A 19,436-nucleotide genomic window follows, 5' to 3' on the forward strand; every position below is an offset into this window, starting at 1 on the left:
TATAACATAGAAAGCTCTACTATCAGTTACTAGAGCTATAAATAGTTTCACATGAATTCTCTATTGTCTTAAGAAAACCTTATATATGTGGCTTATAATTCTTTCAAGAGGTAATACTTAATTGGATCAACATTTGGTTACTAAAACATGCTATTGTAATTTAGCTTTAAGTCATGTCCACAAGATGAAGAGACATATTGTGGTAAAAGTAAATAAAAACATAGACAATTAGAGTGGGGAGATAATTTATTTTAACTTCTAATTACAGATGAAGATGGGGAAATTATGCGTTTTCATAGAAGAATTCAATGACTTGCTCAAAGGCACATTGTCCTTAGTGTTGAACTTCAAGTAAAACTCACATCTCACTCTGAGCTGTTCACTATAATACAGAACCCTTTATTTAAACACAATATTTAAAATGAGGGAAAAAAATAGACCCCCAATGAAAAATCATAGATATGTAATAAAGGAACACCCAATTTTATAGGTGGAATAAAAATACAAAATTTTATTCACAAATTCTATAATTTGTGATGATAACAATTCATTGTGGGAATAAAGTAATGCTTTTACACAAAAGTAAAACGCAAAAACAAAGTTTTTTGTTATTTTTGAAGATAGTTATATTTAGTTTTAAACTTTTTCATATTTGAGTCAGTAAGTGTTGGATATGGTAGAACAACTGAGAATGAAGGAGAAACAAGAGGGAGGAATGATGAGAGAGCCAAAGGGAAAGAAGAATGCAGCAAGTAAAGAGGCTGAGAAAGAACGCAGAAATCCGGCTGATGAGAACATATTTAACGTTGGGACACTAGATGGCGATATAATGTAAGGTGCTACCTCGACTTTTTTTTTTTTTTTTTTTTTTTTTTAAACAAGCTATTTGCTGATTTGTATTAGGTACCATAGAGTGAGGCCAGAATGAAGCCGAGAGGATACTGCAGAGGTCTCTGGTGCATGTGTGTATGTGTGCGTGTGTCTGTGTATGTTTGTGCTGTTCCAGTGAGAATGCAGCCTTTGTAAATACTTGGTCACCTTTTCCAAGAAGAAATCTGAACAATTGCAACTGAAGGCACGTTGTTATCATCCGGCCTCTGGGAGATGCAGTTCCTCATTGCAGATGGGTAATTTTCCTTTTTATCAGGTAAGCCATCTGGCTGTTTCGTTGCGATGTTAGACATATTCATTCCAGTTATTCCTTTGGAAAAAGAGCCCGTGGAAATACAGTTTGGGCAGAGCAGGAAGTCCATTTTTGTCTTTGAATTCCGACCACTGTCCCCCTCCTCCCTCTCTTCTCCTCCCCTTCTCCGCCTTTGCCCCTCCCCCCTCCTCTCTCAACCTTCCACGAACTGAAATCAGGTTTGTTTTGCAGTTCAGCATTTTGATACAAGATGGGATTCTTTAGCCTGAAATAGCTTGGCACCCGGCCAGTTCTTGCCTTTGCTTACCTTGATCCTATTCAAGGTCCCCTTCGGAAACCCCCTCCTTCCCCTAGAAATAGGACTAGCTGCGAATAGCGGTCATATTGTTCTTAGGGAGGGGGCAAAAATTAGATCTTACTTAAGTCCAGGTAGAGGGAGCATCCAGACTGCTGCTGGAGCCTAGCATCACAGGAGTGTTCAGCCTCCTCAGGCAGAGGCTGGGCTCTTGAGGAGAAATGCCTCATGTCTTGGTTGAGAAGGGGATGATGACTTATTCTCCAAAACTCCGATTGAACCATGCTAAAAGGGGGAGCTTTGGAGGGAAGTGGGCAAGAATGAATCCTTTCTTCTGTGTAATGCTAAACGGGAAATACTGAGTTACTTTTAATTAAACAGAGGTCACTATCAGCAATGATACTGCAGATGCTGTTCCGTTCCCAGTGTGAACCGTTTTGCTTTTCCAAACGGCACAAGAGACGTCTCTGGGTGGACAAGAGAATTTTCAACCATCTTCATTATCATGGATTCCCTCTCTCCTACCTGTTTGAGGCATGTGTTTAAAGACACCCCCACCCCACATTAACTTTTCATATTTCTTTTTTGTTTCCCTCAGTTACTCACTGACAGTCAGCACTCCTCTTTAACAGATCAGTCCAAATAGAGTAGTGGTAGATGCTTTATAAGTGTCTCATGAAATGATTCAAGCCGAAGCAGGGTAATGTTCTGTCCATATGTGCATGTGACTAAATATTTCTGAGGTGCAGTAGCAAACTCGCAAATTGTCAAATGCTGTTGCTATTACACTTAAAAAATGTGGCTTCTTTTACCATGGATTTACAGGTTCACGTGATGTTTCTATGTGCTAGTGTAGTAACAGAACATGTTTCACCATAAAGCACTTTAAATCATCCCAAGAGGCTGGTGCCAAACAGAAATAGGAAAATTCCATGCTGAGGTCGGTGGTTCCTGCTTTAGGAGCAGTGGGTAGCTTACCTTTTCTGTTTGCTGCAATACCTGGCACCAGGCGATGGCACCGGGGCTTCTGCACGTTCACCGGCAGTCTGACACTTTCTTTCTTCTCATCTGTGCATTTGGCAAGCAGAACTGCTAGGGTGAAAAGTCCGGTAAACTTCCCTTTTGTGATTGCTATCAAACCATTGCACCCTTCCTCCAGGAGCACGGTTGCAATTTAGGCCTTCCTCCACAAAGCTCCTTGAAGAGATTTTTAGATGGTGTCTATTTTAGGAACATAATGTGTAGACAGGAATGGATGGCCACAGAGATTTACAGAAAAACAATTTTGTGGAGAAGATGAAGTAATATGAAAAGCCACTAGAACAGAGTGCAGTGGCTGTTTATTTGTCACATGAACCCAACAGTAGAATTAGTTTCATTAAACTCATTGCAACTCATTTGATGACTTTTTTTTTTCCCTCTAAGATTGTTGTGGTCTGTTTTTCCAATATCTTCTTAGGCAGCCAGTGCATCCAGAATGCTCATACTGGTAGAAATAATTTGTCGGATTTTGCAGCCAATACTAAGAATCTCCATTTACTTGCTGTGATATTTTCTGTCTGGAGACTCATTTATTAGAGCAGTTTCCCTTTAAGGCATGACTGAGAGGGTTTCTCCGAATGTGGGAGGGGAGGGGAAGACACAGTTGGAGGCCTAATTAATTATACAGTACCCAAGAAGGCACTGGGGATCTCAGACAGGATTCTGCTTACCAACCAGACACACCAAGGTGAAGGGACAGCCTAGAGACCCAGAAGTAAACTCTTTGGTCACCAACACAGGAACTTCCAGAATCTCTCAAAGGAGGCTGGTAAGAAACATTCTATCTCTTTGTGTGTAAGAACACCTTCTCTGGGTGTTGAGGGGGAAATCTGGGGCTTGTCTGGAGTTAGCTCAGGCAATCTTCACCAGTTTATATTGGCAGCACTTGACACATAAAAGTAGCCCTCCAAAATCTAGCCTGGGGGCCCATACCAGGTATTGTCTTCTGGGTAGTTGGAGAGGCCCTCACTTCTACCCTGTAAGTACCAGAAAACAAGGCCTCATCTCCCAGATACATTGCAAGGGGGTGTGGAGGAGAAAGGGGAAGGCGGAGGGAGGGTTGGAATCAGCAACTGAAGCTCTTGCAGTCTTTTATTTGGAGGCTCAATTGGGCTGTATCTGTGAAGTAATCACTTCTCTTTGAAATTCTGATTCGTCAATTAAGCGTGTTTCACTGCTCGCTTTAGATTTTACTGACACAGAGTAGAGGTGTGGAAGAATTATTCTGAGAGCAACTGCGCTCAGTAAAATAGTTAAGCTGAATTTCCCCCAAACTGTGCTTTTCCAACTTTTTCTTTTGGCCATGTTCCAAAGGTCCCAGTTATTTTTTTATTTTTTATTTTTTGTCTAACAAAAATCTATAGCATTCGTTCGGTGCCAGACACTGTTCTAAGCAACACTTTGCAAATCTTTTCTCATTTAATTACATGAGGTAGGTGCTATTATTAATTATCAGTTTATAGATGAGGGAACCAAGGCACAGTGAGGCTAGGACGGGTTAACTTGCCCTTGCTCAGACAGTTTGTGACTGGCAAGCCCACGGGTGAACTCAGGCCGTCTGGCTGCACCATCCTCCCTATCACCGCTTAGACCATGTATGGGGGTGCAGCCCATACATGGCAGCTGTAATTTATCTGTTTTCTTACACTCCAAAATTTCAAAATACTTTGGTTTAGAATGATTCCCTAAATCTACTATATTCATTCTTTTTTTTTTTTTTTTTTTTTTTTTTTTTTTTTTTTTTTTTTTTTTATCTTTCTGAAGCTGGAAACGGGGAGAGACAGTCAGACTCCCACATGCGCCCGACCAGGATCCACCCGGCTCGCCCACCAGGGGGCGACGCTCTTCCCACCAGAGGGCGATGCTCTGCCCCTCCGGGGCGTCGCTCTGTTGCAACCAGAGCCACTCTAGCGCCTGGGGCAGAGGCCAAGGAGTCATCCCCAGCGCCTGGGCCATCCCTGCTCCAGTGGAGCCTCAGCTGCAGGAGGGGAAGAGAGAGACAGAGAGGAAGGAAAGGGGGAGGGGTGGAGAAGCAGATGGGTGCTTCTTCTGTGTGCCCTGACTGGGAATCGAACCCGGGACTTCTGCACGCCAGGCCGATGCTCTACCACTGAGCCAACTGGCCAGAGCCCATTCATTTTTTTTAATGTGCCCTCCTATAGTATAGGACAGCCCCTATTCTAGGTGGAATATGGTAAACAAAGCAAAATTCCTGCCCACATGGTGTTCTCAGTCTACTGATGGAGTTAGGCAGTAGAAAAATCATTCTGTCATGAAATAACAGTGAATATGAGTTCTTTGAAGAAAAAATGTAGCAGGGTAGAGCGATAGTGTGGGCAGGAGGGGTGTGAAGGAAGGAAATATAACCGGATCAAGGAGTCAATTTGCCTGCAGGCATCAAAGCCCAGTAAGACAGGAACAGCAGCTTGCAGTAAAGAAAGTAAGGATTTATTTTTAGGAAACGGCCCACCTGAAGACAGGTGAGCTAATGCTCAAAGACCTGGCTCCCAGCAGCTGCCCGGGGGTGGGTTAAAAGACTGGTTTTCAACTGCAGGCCCTTGGACAGGTGCCTATCAGCCAGAAATTTCCTGTAGGTCCGCAAAAGAGTTAACCACCCTGATAGTCTGCAGACTGGTGGTTGAAAACCACTGGGTTAAATCATTAATTATGGTGACTAAGGGAGTTAGGGTCGTGGTCAGGGTCCTGTTCTCTACTAATTGACCTAGGGCAAGGCAGCGCATCTGGTCCTGAAGTCAGCCCATGGCATCCTTTCCTCTGATTTTGCCACTTATCTGGGCCTGGAGCTGAAGCGCAGCTGAGGCCTAGATGTTATATCTAGTTTGACTGAAACTCTGTTTCTGGGGTTAAGAGAGACCCGATGCTTGGTTTGTAAGATTACTTGATTCATATCAGAACCTCATTGTCCTGAAGGCTTTATTGATGAAAAGTAATGGGTTTGTGAGAGAAGGAGGTGATGAGTCAGGGGGCTGGGAGGGGCCAGTTTAAATCAAAAGGAAAGAAAGGAGAAAAGTTTATATTAAAGAAATGGAGTTTCAACAATGTTACAAAAATACAATTAAGGAGGTGCTGAGAGTGATTTCTATCTGAATGAGGTGAGAGAAGAGCATTCTGGACAGAAAAAATGGAGGGAACACAAAGGTCCCAAAGGCCACAGTGTCTCAGGGGTATAAGGAATGGCACCTGTCTGGGAGTGGTCACGAGAGGAGAGGAAACAGAAGGAGACAGGCCACACAGGTGACCAGCCTGATCCGTGGGCTCGGCCAGTGTGCTCTAATTGTCCCTGATTTCAACAAAACACAAATCAAGGAGCAATTTAAGTCTCATATTTAATGATGACAAGTTACTAAGTTTAAAAAAAAAAAGGAAACCAGTCATTTTCACACACAAGAAAAGTTTTAACAATTTTGGTAAAGTTCTTTGAAAAATGCTATGAATCCTAGAATACGGTGAAATTGACTGGAAAATTGTTTGAAAGACACTTTTTATAAAAAAAAAAATTAGTTTGAATGAAATTATTCGTTATATTGTCACAAATTAACAGTTAGAATAAAAATAGCTTCAGGGACCCTGTCGGTCTTCCTTGCATTTAGGACTTACCCTGAATGACTAAGTTGAGAAGGCGCAGGCCACAGCAGACACTGAAGACAGAACCCAGTCTGTACATCCGCCCCTTAGCATGATCAGGGCACTGCAGGTGCTCTGCAAATTGATTAAAATTAATGTGATTTCAAAGTAATATGGCCAAATGTAAACATTAGCTTTCATTTTTTTCTATGTTAAATCTTTTGTTGTTATATTTCTGGTTTTTCAAAATTTACATTCTAATATTTTGTCTTTTTATATTTTCTGGCTACTTGCTCCCACTCCTCAGTTACCTATCAACCCCGTAGTTCCTCTGTAGCAAATATGAGTTTCTATTCTAACTTAGACAAGACCTTGGTTCTTATTTTATCCCAGTAAGTGGTAAAATCTCCTTGCTCTCCTCTCGTATGGCCTCTTCCCCTTTTGGTGCTCCATCTACAACCTCAGCTTTAATTATGATGAAGTATCTATAATCTTTGCTTTATTTTTTTCCTTTGTCACTGGTGTTTTTGAGGTTATATATAAGGAACTATTGCCTAATAGAACGTTGTGAAAATTTCTATTTTTTCTATAAATTTTATAGTTTTGGCTCTTATGTGGAGATCTATGATTCACTTTGAGCCAATTTTTATAGATAATTTTGTATATAATAGAGGTAGTGGTCTAACTTCATTCTTTTACATGTTGGTAACTGCCCCAGCACTGTTTGTTGAAAAGACTAACCTTTCCCCATTGAATTGGCTTGTTAATCTTTATGGCCATGGCATATTTATGTGCATCTATGTTTTAGCAAGTTGCTATTAGCAGTACTTTTATACACTGAGTGCTAGTGATAATTTTTTTTTTTTGTATTTTTCTGAAGCTGGAAACGGGGAGAGACAGTCAGACAGACTCCCACATGCTCCCGATCAGGATCCACCCGGCATGCCCACCAGGGGCGACGCTCTGCCCACCAGGGGGCGATGCTCTGCCCCTCCAGGGCGTCATTCTGCCACGACCAGAGCCACTCTAGCGCCTGGGGCAGAGACCAAGGAGCCATCTCCAGCGTCCGGGCCATCTTTGCTCCAATGGAGCCCTGGCTGCGGGAGGGGAAGAGAGAGACAGAGAGGAAGGAGGGGGGGGTGGAGAAGCAAATGGGCGCTTCTCCTATGTGCCCTGGCTAGGAATCGAACCCGGGTTCCCCGCACGCCAGGCCGATGCTCTACCGCTGAGCCAACCGGCCAGGGCCAACAATTTTTTTTATTTAAGAAAAGAACAGTGATATTCTTTCTTTAGATTCTACATAACTTTAAAAGAAAATTGACCCATTTGTCTTTACCTGTCAAACACTTTTTTGACCTAACTTCATGTCAAAATTTTCTAATTGAAAGTATATTCATTTTTTTATTATACTGGAAATTTAAGAAAGTAATGATATATAGTTCCATAATAAGTTAATATTTTTAGAGAAAGATTGTTTCTAAGGAACATTTCTAATGAATTGCACATGCCTTCCCAAACATATACAGACATTATCCATATTTTTATGATATATGTTGCTAGTCTTCTTTTGTTTCATAGACACCATTGGAGGGAAACCACTGCACTTGAGATAGAGAAATTTCATTCAAACAGGGTTGATTGTTGTATTAGTTTGCTACTGCTGCCATGACAAAATACCATAGAGTGGATAGCTTTAGCAACAGAAATTTAGTTCTGGAGGCTAGAAGTCCAAGATCAAGGTGTTGGCAGATTGTTTTCTTTCAGAAGCCTCTCTCCTTGACTTGCCGATGGTGCCCTTCACGATGTGCCCTCACATCTTTTTTTCTCTATATGTGTGTGCATCCCTAGTTTAATTTTTTTGTGTGTGTGTCTAAAATTATTTGGGGGGAGAGAAAGACAGAGAGACAGACAGCAAGGGACAGAGATGAGAAGCATCAACTCATAGTTGTGCCACCTTAGTTGTTTATTGATTGCTTCCTCATATGTGCCTAGATGTGGGGCTCCAGCTGAGCCAGTAACCCTTTGCTCAAGTCAGTGACCTTGAGCTCAATCCAACAACCTTATGCTTCAAGGCCAGCAACCTTTGGGCTCAAGCCAGCAACCATGCGGTCATGTCTATGATCCCATGTTCAACCTGGTAATTTTGAAGTTTCAAATATGCCCAAGCCAACTCTCTATCCACGGCAATATCACCTAGTCAGACTGTATCCAAATTTGACCCCAATCAAATTGTAATCAGCACCACCATAATGGCCTCTTTATACCTTGACCACCTCTTTAGAGGTCCTACCTCCAAATACATGCACATTCTGAGTAATTAAGGGTTAGGACTTCAACATATGAATTTTGAAAGGATCACAATTCAGTCCATGGCAGTTGTCTTTGGTTGCACTTATTATTGCTAAAATAATGAGCAAAGAAGATTGAAACAAAGTCACTTTTTTGTTGTTAATAAAATTGCTGTTGTTGTTAAACTATGGTGGATTTTCATTGTTCATGCCTTCCTCCTGATGGATAATATGGAGTTGTCTATGTATTTGTTAATAGCCCAATGAAGGCAATTAATTAGGTTTGTATTTAAGGAGGCATGATAAATAGCAAAGTGAGCAAAAGTAAAATGGCAGTGGCATTGATTTTACTAGTCTGCTTATACTGTCATGTTTATAGTCATAATCTATGATAAATTTACTAAGCTAAGGCTCTTATTTGTTTCAATGAGACAAGTGATAAAATAATATAAAACATTAGGTATTTGCGAGGAACTTGAAAATAAAATAGTATGTCAAAGTGTTTTAAGAAACAACTGAAACAGATTAATTTAAATATAAAAATGTTTTGGAAAATTATTACAGCTCACAGGGTTGAAGGGTAGTTGAAATGTAGACAAAGGAAATGGCAAGAATAGGGAAAGCTATGACTGTCAGGTAGCCTAGATTTGGGGCTTTTGGGTGATTTCTGCAAGGTGCTGCTATCTTCTGAAATGAATCAGTTCAATTGCTTTAAGATTTTTTTTTTTTTTTGTATTTTTCTGAAGTTGGAAATGGGGAGGCAGTCAGACTCCCGCATGCACCCGACCGGGATCCACCCGGCATGCCCACCAGGGGGCAATGTTCTGCCCATCTGGGGTGCCGCTCTGTTGCAACCAGAGCCATTCTAGTGCCTGAGGCAGAGGCCATGGGGCCATCCTCAGCGCCTGGGCCAACTTTGCTCCAATGGAGCCCCGGCTGCAAGAGGGGAAGAGAGAGACAGAGAGGAAGGAGAGGGGGAGGTGTGGAGAAGCAGATGGGCGCTTCTTCTGTGTGCCCTGGCCGGGAATCAAACCCGGGACCCCTGCACACCAGGCCGACGCTCTACCACTGAGCCAACCGGCCAGGGCCTAAGATTTTTTTTTATGTTAAGATTCAGGTTAAATGCCTAAGTAGTGATCATCTAGTTTGTCAAATTTAGATTATGAATCTTATCCTTCTAGCTAATGTAAATGGGTCCCTTGACTGACAGTGCCACCAAAGTATTTCCCCACTCAAGAAGAGCAATTTCCTTCAAACAAAATTAAAAATAGTCTACACACACAATGTTAGAAGAATCATTAAATGAATTATGGTCCTTGCAAATAATGAGATGTCATAAAGCCATCAAACATAATGTTTAAGGAAAATGTACATCTTTGCCAAATTGCTCAGGATATAATGATATGTTAAAAAGTATCAAACTACCATGTAAACATATCTATCTAGTATGATTTTAATGAAAAACAGAAAACGGCCCTGGCCGATTGGCTCAGTGGTAGAGCGTCGGCCTGATGTGCGTGGGACCCGGGTTTGATTCCCGTCCAGGGCACATAGGAGAAGCGCTCATCTGCTTCTCCACCCCCCCTCCTTCCTCTCTGTCTCTCTCTTCCCCTCCTGCAGCCAAGGCTCCATTGGAGCAAAGATGGCCCGGACGCTGGGGATGGCTCCTTGGCCTCTGCCCCAGGCGCTAGAGTGGCTCTGGTCGCGGCAGAGCGATGCCCCCTGGTGGGCAGAGCTTCGCCCCTGGTGGGCGTGCGGGGTGGATCCTGGTCGGGCGCATGCGGGAGTCTGTCTGACTGTCTCTCCCCGTTTCCAGCGTCAGAAAAATACAAAAAAAAAAGGAAGAAAGAAAGAAAGAAAGAAAGAAAGAAAGAAAGAAAGAAAGAAAGAAAGAAAGAAAGAAAGAAAGAAAGAAAAACAGAAAGAAAAACAGAAAGAAAAACAGAAAGAAAAAAAAAGTATATTTGCTTAGAATAAAACACTTGGAAATGTGATTTTTTATCTCTGGTTAAAGAATCAAAATGTCCATTTTCTTCTTTATAAATTCTCTTTTTTAAAATAGAACATTACATTTTGTTTTTTATAGTAAAAGTGATACATGCTGATTATATAAAACAAAACAAAAACTATTAAATGATAAAAATAATGAAATGACTGCAATAACTCTACATAAGCAAAATGATCAGTATTAATAATGTATTTTATATACCAAAATATTCTTCAAAACAAGCATATATTACCATAATAATCAAGATAAAAGTTATCAACCATGATTTTTAAATGGTATTGCATAAAGTTTTGGACTTTTTGGTGGTTTATGCAAGGTATACTTTTTTGTACAAAAATATTTATTGTATCACTAATCAGAATAATAAACTCAAAGATTTGAGGTTGAGTATTTGAATATTTTATCAGTCCCAAAACACTCCATAATAAAATTAGAGTATTTTGAAAATTTTAAAAGATAGATGAGCTTTGGAAAGTAGTCTAATATTAGGTTAGTTTTAAAATGTCAAAGGACTGTTGTCCTGAAAACTGTGTAAGTTGGCAATCTGCCTTATCCCTTTAAAATTCAGCAGAATTTTAGGAAAGTCATTGTTTTTTCATGGAGCATCTACTGTTTCCAATGGATAGTTTTAGTAAAAATCAAGCTCAGATTGAGAACACTAAACAACAAATAAACCTGTAAAAACTAAAAGAGTATGTATATAAATTTTAAAACTATATAGAACAGAACTCATCAAATTGTCAAAATCAAGTTATAAAATTACCCTTATCAGTAAATCGAATGACACCAAGAGTAAATTAATAGTGTAGACTATTGAGCCAGAGGTGACAGAGTGGAGCAATGAGGGTAATTATTAATATATGTTGCATTTGGAGATGTAAAATGATTTGTGTTGATGGTGTAGTGGGAGGAAACTGTGTGAGGGAGAATAAATGGTTAACAACAAGTCTTAGATAACAATATCTGAATTATTTTTAAACAATTATTAATAATTCAAAATTAAAAAGAAATATTGAATTTAAAAAAAGAAACCAAAGTTTAGGGTTTTTAATTAATAAATTTGAAAATTCTGGAAAGGATTACTTTGAGACTTGACCATGCTACCAGCCAGCAGTTTTGATATTAGTCTGGAATGTGATATGCCATTTTAAGAAGCCAGTGGTATTTTGGGCTTTGTATGTCAGTGTGTTGGGACAAAACCAAAGAGGCAACAGACTGGTTTCAGGTCTAGAATATCATAATTTTAGTGCTACCTGGGCCCTGGTGTTTCAGGTTTCAGATAATTTGAGGAGTATAGAAGATTCCACACCATTTTTTTAAAGGTATTTAGAGGATTATAGATCAGCTTGTATGAATGAGGACAAGAGTGCCTTTTGAAGAAATTCCAAAAAGAAAGTTTGAACATAGTGAAAAAGTTAAATAAAAGTGAGCAGAGAAGAAAAAATAAGAGGGTAATTTTCTCCGTAAAACTCTCTATGGAATAACAAAGAATAGAATTTCAACTCTCTCTTCTGTGGGGGGCCCAACCTTACCTTACTGGTCTTTTTTACTCTTACTATTTTTTTTTTTTATTCTTAGGCATTTTGTTTTACCCTCTGGTTTTTTTTTGTTTTGTTTTGTTTTTTTGGGTTTTTTTTTTTTTTGGTATTTTTCTGAAGCTGGAAACGGGGAGAGACAGTCAGACAGACTCCCGCATGCGCCCGACCGGGATCCACCCGGCACGCCCACCAGGGGGCGATGCTCTGCCCCTCTGGGGGGTCGCTCTGCCGCGACCAGAGCCACTCTGGCGCCTGGGGCAGAGGCCAAGGAGCCATCCCCAGCGTCCGGGCCATCTTTGCTCCAATGGAGCCTTGGCTGCGGGAGGGGAAGAGAAGGACAGAGAGGAAGGAGGGGAGGGGTGGAGAAGCAAATGGACGCTTCTCCTATGTGCCCTGGCCGGGAATCGAACCCGGGTCCCCCGCACGCCAGGCTGATGCTCTACCACTGAGCCAACCAGCCAGGGCCTACCCTCTGTTTTTACATTTCATTTCTAACCCTCTCTCCACTTAGTGGATAATATAAAAATATTCCACAGTTATATTTTCTGCATGTTCATAATCTTTGATACATCGACAGCTATTTTCAAAGCATGGTTCACAAAGCCCTTTGAATTCCCTTGAAGTCTAGTCTCAATGCAAAGTCAGTACTGTACCTTGATTGGTCATAATAAGATTTAAATTTCCAACTTAAATTTAGAACAATGATTTTTCTCTATTTTAATGCCCAACGTAATGCCAAAGGTAATTAATTAATAGACATTCTGTAAATGAACACACAGTATGATGTACAGAGATGTGTCGTAGAATTGGGCACCTGAAACCTGTACAATTATGTTAGCCAGTGCCACCCCAATAAATTCAATCAAGAAAAAATAAATTAAAAAATGAGTAATCCTTCTTGACTTCATTCAAGTATTATCATTATTTTTATAAAACTCTCAACTTCTTGAAACCCTAAGGGTAATAATGGATGAAGAATCAGGATGCTCTGATTCTAAAAATAAGTAAGGGAATCAAATAATTATCACTGATGACATTTATCACTGTGGTGTTAGCTTTTTTAATAGAGCAGTCCTTTTTAGTATATTCACAGAGTTGTGCAACCATCACTAAAACTTCACTTTAGAGTATTTCCACTGAGCTGAAAAGAAACATTATGCCCATTTGTAGTCATTCCAACTCCTATTCTCGGCCCTAGGCACTATCATTTAATATCTGTCTCTGTACATTTGCCTTTTGATGTTTATATGAATAGAAACATGCAATACATCCTTTTGCATCTTGCTTCTTTCACTTAACATATTAATATAATATCTTTGAGGCTTATCCATGTTCTAGCATGTATCAATATTTTATTATTTTTAATTACCCAGTAAAAATTCATTATATAAATATAATAAACATTTTGTTTATCCATTCACCAATTAGTGGATATCAGGGAGGTCTCTATTTTTTGTCTATTATGAGTAAGATTGTTATTACTATTCCCATACAAGTTTATATATGCATGTAAGTTTTCATTTCCCTTGATTAGATACCTCAAAGTGAAATTGCCAAGTCATATATAATATGCCTATGTTTAACACTGTGAGAAACTGCCAAAATGTTTTCCAAAATGGCTGTACCATTTTAAATCCCCAACAATATTATATGAGGATTCATGTTTCTGTATATTCTCAACAACACTTGTAATTATCTGTCTTTTGATTATTGTCATTCTAGTGGGTATAGTGGGGTATCTCATTCTGGATTTTATTTGCATTTGTTTCATGACTAATAATGCTAAGCATGTTTTGATATGGTTTTGGGTTATACATATTTCTTCTTTGGACAAATATTTATTCAACTCCTCTTGGATATTTTTTAAATGAATTTTTCTGTTTTTATTGAGTTGTAAGAAGTTTTTTATTTTTATTTTTTAAGATTTTATTTATGAATTTTAGAGAAAGGAAAGAGAGAGAGAAAGAGGTAGGAGGAATAGGAAGCATCAACTCATGTTGTTCTTTAATGTGCCTTAACCAGGCAAGCCCAAGATTTCAAACCGAGACCTCAGCATTCCAGGTTGATGCTTAATCTACTGTACCACCAGGATTCAAGCTTACTGACTTGTGAGAAGGTTTTAAAAACTGCATTCTGCATACACAAGCCTATCAGATAAATGATTTTCAAATTATTGCTCCCAGTCTGTAGGTTGTCTTTACTTTCTTTTTTTTAATCGGCGAGAGAAGAGGCAGAGACAGACTCCCACATGTGCCCCAACCAGGATGCACCCAGCAAGCCCACTAGGGAGCAACACTCTGCCCATCTGGGGCTGCTGCTCTGTTGCTCAGCAGCCAAGCTCTTCTTAGTGCCTGAGGTGGAGGCCATGGAGCCATCCTCAGCACCCAAGACCAACTTGTTCCAATTGAGCCATGGCTGCAGGAGAAGGAGAGAGAGAAAAAAGCAAGAGGGGGAGGGGTGCAGAAGCAGATGGATGCTTTTCCTGTGTACCCTGACTGGGAATAAACCTAGAATATCCACATGCCATGTCGACGCTCTACCACTGAACCAACCAGCCAGGGCCCATGTCTTAAATTTATTGATTTTTTTCTTTTGTAACTTTTTCTTTGTGCTTTTGGTGTAATATCTAAGAAATCATTACCTAAATTAAAGTCAGGAAGAATTATTCATATTTTTAAAACACCGTTATAGTTTTAGCTTTAATATTTAAATCTATGATTCATTTTGAATTAATTTTTGTATGGTGTTACACATGTTTCCAAATTCTTTCTTCTGCATGTGGTTATCTAGTTTTTCCAGTACTAATTGTTGAAAAAATGTTTTTGCTTTGAATTTTCTTGACTTTTTTTTTCAAAAACAATTCATTGATGTCCTATTAGTTGCTAATCAAAAACCCAATTGATAAAAATTTTTATAAAAGTTATTTTCTTTTTATTTAGTCAATAATGAATCAGAAAAGGAACCATTGCTACTTATGTGTGTTTGTCTGTGTGTGTGTGTCAGATACATAAATATTAAAAAAAACTATTTGATCATTATAAAATTGAGGTTTTTCAATAAATAATATCTATTTCACCATACAATGTCCTTTACTGTAAAGTGTTTGGATTTTAGCTTTTAATTTTGTTATAGCTGTTGAATTTTGAACTATTACGCTTTGCACCTCTCACTCTTGGGAAATAGCATGTCATTCAAATTATTTTATTGATTAATTCAGCAGTTATTTATTGTGTGCCTCTCATGAATAAAGCACTCTGCATGGTATAGTGAGCAATGCAAAGATGAATGCTGACCTCAAGGTGCTCACGAATTAAAATAGAAAATGAGACATATTCAAAAGTAAATATAATAAGAGGTAGAAGTTGGCAGGCAATGTGAGAGTTGCAGATAAATTCTTATTCAAATTTAAAGATGACTTACTGTTTGTTTTGAAAAAATGCCAGTGGATGAAGGGATTAACAGTCTATATGACAGCAATTTGGGCTCCACATTGGGCTGTAAAAGTAATTAAGGGGTTCACAAAGAATAAGCATTAAGTATCTGATTGGTAAATTTAAATGAAATGTATGTAGCTATTAAGAATATAGCCTGTGATAAAAATAATTATAAATAACAATATTCATTGTACACATGTTCTAATTCTCCAAACTGCTAGAACACAACCTAAAATCAAGAATTGAATATGAAGGCTTTTAACATCCAAATATCTTTTCATATTCCTTGCTTCAAAATGAAGTCTAAGTGACCTCACATATAATTTTTTTTAAATGGATTCTCATTAGAAACAGCTCTTTCTAAACATAGCATTTAGAAAGAGCAAATTAATAGGAACTAAAGGTTGAGGTGGAGTTGGAGATTTCTGGAATCAGGCATTCTCTTCTAAGCTAGAAGGGGAGAGAAGAGCTAAAAGTAAAAACAAAGTATAATTACTGTATATTTATAAACTATTAAATAAGACAGGAAATATGTAATAGTTTTTAGATTCCTGTAAGTAATGGTAAGTATATAAAGTGTTTTGTTCTAGTGGTAAACTGCATTGAAAAGACAAATTTGGGAGGTCTGTCTTTGAGAAAAGTGATTAAAGAACTTTAGGACCTTTATCTTAACTAAATTTCTTAGAATATCTTTAAAGAAAAAAAAAACAAAATTCATAATTACATTGAAATTGATAGTCATCTAAAATAGTATAAAGACAATACACTATACAACCTTCTGAATAGAGATTGCCAGACCTTCTGTGGTAAAAATTTTCTTCTGTGATAAAGTAAAAGTCACGTTGATTATGACAAAAATAATAGATATCAGTTATCTGTGCTTCAGGGAGGCTTTTGCCTATCTGTGCATGGTCTCTCATCATTGATTCTCAACTTTTATATCAGACTTATAAAAAAACATATAAAAAAGTTAAATTTTAGTATCTGTTGATAGTAACTCTATACATTGACTGTCAAAAAGGTTTCTGTGAAAGAATTTGTAGATAAGTACTATAATATACATAAATTTTAAAAGGACTATGCTATGGATATATGTAAGGCATATACTCAATATGAAACAAAACCTGGAGTGGACATTAAGATTCTTGTAATCTTTAGAATCACTCCAAATTTGACTTCCTGCAAATATTGATCTATGTCATATTGCTGTTAGAGTAGTGTTCAAGTAATTCAGGATGGTTAATAATGATTTCATGACATCCTGAAAAAAATATTAACTATACTATATTAAAATTAATCCAGAGACTACTGTTGTTAAAACTTTTTACTTATCTCAGTTAAATTAAGAATAAATGTTTATGTGATAAGTAAGAAATGATATTAATAGCTCTGAGGAATATATGAAAAAAAAATAACCTGGAAACCTTTAGAAACCAGTTCATTAAGCCAAAAGAGACTGCAAAGTTCAGCCAAAGTGTGGTATATTTTAAATCTAAAACAAATTAAACAAAGAACAAAATGGTAGAAAAACTAATTAGTCACAAGTTGGTAGAATCAACAAGGACCTTGTGCTTAAATAAGAAATCAGTAAATATTTGTTGTTTCTGATTAATTGCAGGAAGAATAGGAAGATCATAGAATATTTTTACATGTAAAGTTCAATTTTATTTTTTCAGTCCTTTTTTTAATGTCAAATTAATTTGTACAGCCCTGGCCGGTTGGCTCAGCGGTAGAGCGTCGGCCTAGCGTGTGGAGGACCCGGGTTCGATTCCGGGCCAGGGCACATAGGAGAAGCGCCCATTTGCTTCTCCACCCCTCCGCCGCGCTTTCCTCTCTGTCTCTCTCTTCCCCTCCCGCAGCCAAGGCTCCATTGGAGCAAAGATGGCCCGGGCGCTGGGGATGGCTCTGTGGCCTCTGCCCCAGGCGCTAGAGTGGCTCTGGTCGCAACATGGCGACACCCAGGAGGGTCGCAACATGGCGACGCCCAGGATGGACAGAGCATCGCCCCCTGGTGGGCAGAGCGTCGCCCCCCTGGTGGGCGTGCCGGGTGGATCCCAGTCGGGCGCATGCGGGAGTCTGTCTGACTGTCTCTCCCTGTTTCCAGCTTCAGAAAAATGCAAAAAAAAAAAAAAATTTGTACAAAAACACAGACTAAATAAAAATATATATAACAGTATATATCCTATTTCTAGAAGAGGACAGTAATTTGTACTAAGGAAAATGTATGCAAAAGTCAGACATCTTTATGCTATTTTATTACCATTTTTCTATTAGAGTGTCTAAGTAGATCACTGAAGTTGGGCAGAAATTGGAAAGAGGCAAATGAACAATGCAGATAATTATACAGTATTCATGATACTGGATTGAAAATTTCAGTTTGATAAAGAGAAAACAAGAGAGACAGAATGCATTTCTCAAGGAGAGAATGTGATTAGATCTTTTATTGCTGGAAAGATAGGTCACTGGAAATGGGTATAAACTATACAGCAAAGGAAAACTTCATTTGGTTAATTTCATTTCTATTTCCAAAATGATTTAATCTGAATGACAAAATCAAATACAATATAAATCAGAATAATAAAGACCAATAAGCCAAAAAGAGTGGTGAAGTTGTTGCCAAATGCTGAAGTATAATATAGTCGTCCCTCGCCATATCGCGGTTCACTTTTCACGGTCTCACTGTATTGTGAATTTTTAAATTGTATGTATCTAATTTTGTATTGTGGATTATTTGTTATATCATGGGATTTTGCAGTATATAAATATTTTTATATATTTGTTATTTTAATGTTTTTACAGTAAAATAAGCATTTTCTAGCCTAAAAATTTGAAAACAATATGAAAAATATTAATTAAAACATCATTCAAGTTGTAGTATATTCACTGGGAAATAACCATATAGAATTTATAGATATATTGCTAAAATTGTGTAGATTTAAGGGTGTAGAAAGTGTTTAAGAGCATAGGAAATGTTTATAAGAGTATGGGAAAGGTTAATAACAGTGTGGGAAAGGTTTATAAGAGTGTGGGGATGGCTTATAAAGCTTCAAAATATATAAATAAAATAAATATAAGGTCGTTACTTCACGGATTGTCACCTCTCGCGGGGGGAGGGGGTTCTGGAACCTAACCCCTGCAACAGACAAGGGACCACTATAGTGATTTTTGTTGGCTATTGAGTTTAGCTTTGTGCTTCTAACAGTTAAAGGGACAGAATGAAGGATCATGGTGGATTACATAAACAGAGAGTTGTTATCTACACAGAGAACTTAATAGTTAAAGGGGAGCACACTGCAAATCTCTGATGGCCCTAATTCCTCTGGCATGTAGCTTAGCATAGTTGTGTTTTAATAGTTTTTTGGTGATTGATTGGTTGGCTGGTTGGTATTTAGTGATCATTTTTTATTTATAGTTGAATTCTATTCTACTATATAAATACCTAGCAACTGTATGCTTATGCCTTCTGAGTAGAAATCTCTGGTATTTTTATCATATCCAACTTATTTTCTGGCCCTACTTTGAAACATCTAAAACACTATAGATATTTTTATACCATGATTCTTTGAATTTTGAAGTGCCATATTCAGAATGTTACTCCTTATTTCTGCCAAAAGATTACATAACATATAAAACTGTGACTTTATGTGGAAAATAAATTTGGCTCAATGTAATATTATTGGCCCAACTCAGTGTCAACTGCACAAAAACTTGTTCTTTCTGGCAGATGTTATACAAGATCTAAATTGATTATTTAAAAGAACATTTTCAACCACTCAACTCATTAAGTGGTTCAGAACTTCCATTTGCAGGTCATCCGTTCTGACAGCCTTGTCAGTATACCATTCTCATCAAAATCAGTCATTCCCTAAATGTCTTTTTTTGGTAGTGTTAAAGGTATAATAATGACTGCCTTTTTTCTTTTCCTGGTAACAATTTTTATCCCTTTTCTAACATAGAGCTCTTATATCCACACTAGATACTAGTCCAAGTGCTTGAAATTATATTAAAGACCATTTTTGAGGAATATTGTTCTGAAAAGATTCTGTTAGTCTACTTTTATGAAAAAATAGATGGCTCAATTTCTCAGTGAGAAAACATGTTGA

The 19,436-nt window shown here is 38.2% G+C and overlaps 1 protein-coding gene across 1 annotated transcript in view; it reads left to right on the forward strand.

Moving 5' to 3' along the window:
* Positions 1-936: 936 nt before the first annotated feature.
* The window catches only part of LOC136337604 (sodium channel protein type 1 subunit alpha), a 139,321-nt gene continuing 120,821 nt past the window's right edge, over positions 937-19,436 (forward strand). The window contains exon 1 of the mRNA XM_066279044.1: positions 937-1,147. The gene's annotated coding sequence lies outside the window, so the exon portion shown is untranslated. The remainder of the gene's footprint in view (positions 1,148-19,436) is intronic.

Source organism: Saccopteryx bilineata, chromosome 5, assembly GCF_036850765.1.
Source record: "Saccopteryx bilineata isolate mSacBil1 chromosome 5, mSacBil1_pri_phased_curated, whole genome shotgun sequence".
NCBI classification, from domain to species: domain Eukaryota; kingdom Metazoa; phylum Chordata; class Mammalia; order Chiroptera; family Emballonuridae; genus Saccopteryx; species Saccopteryx bilineata.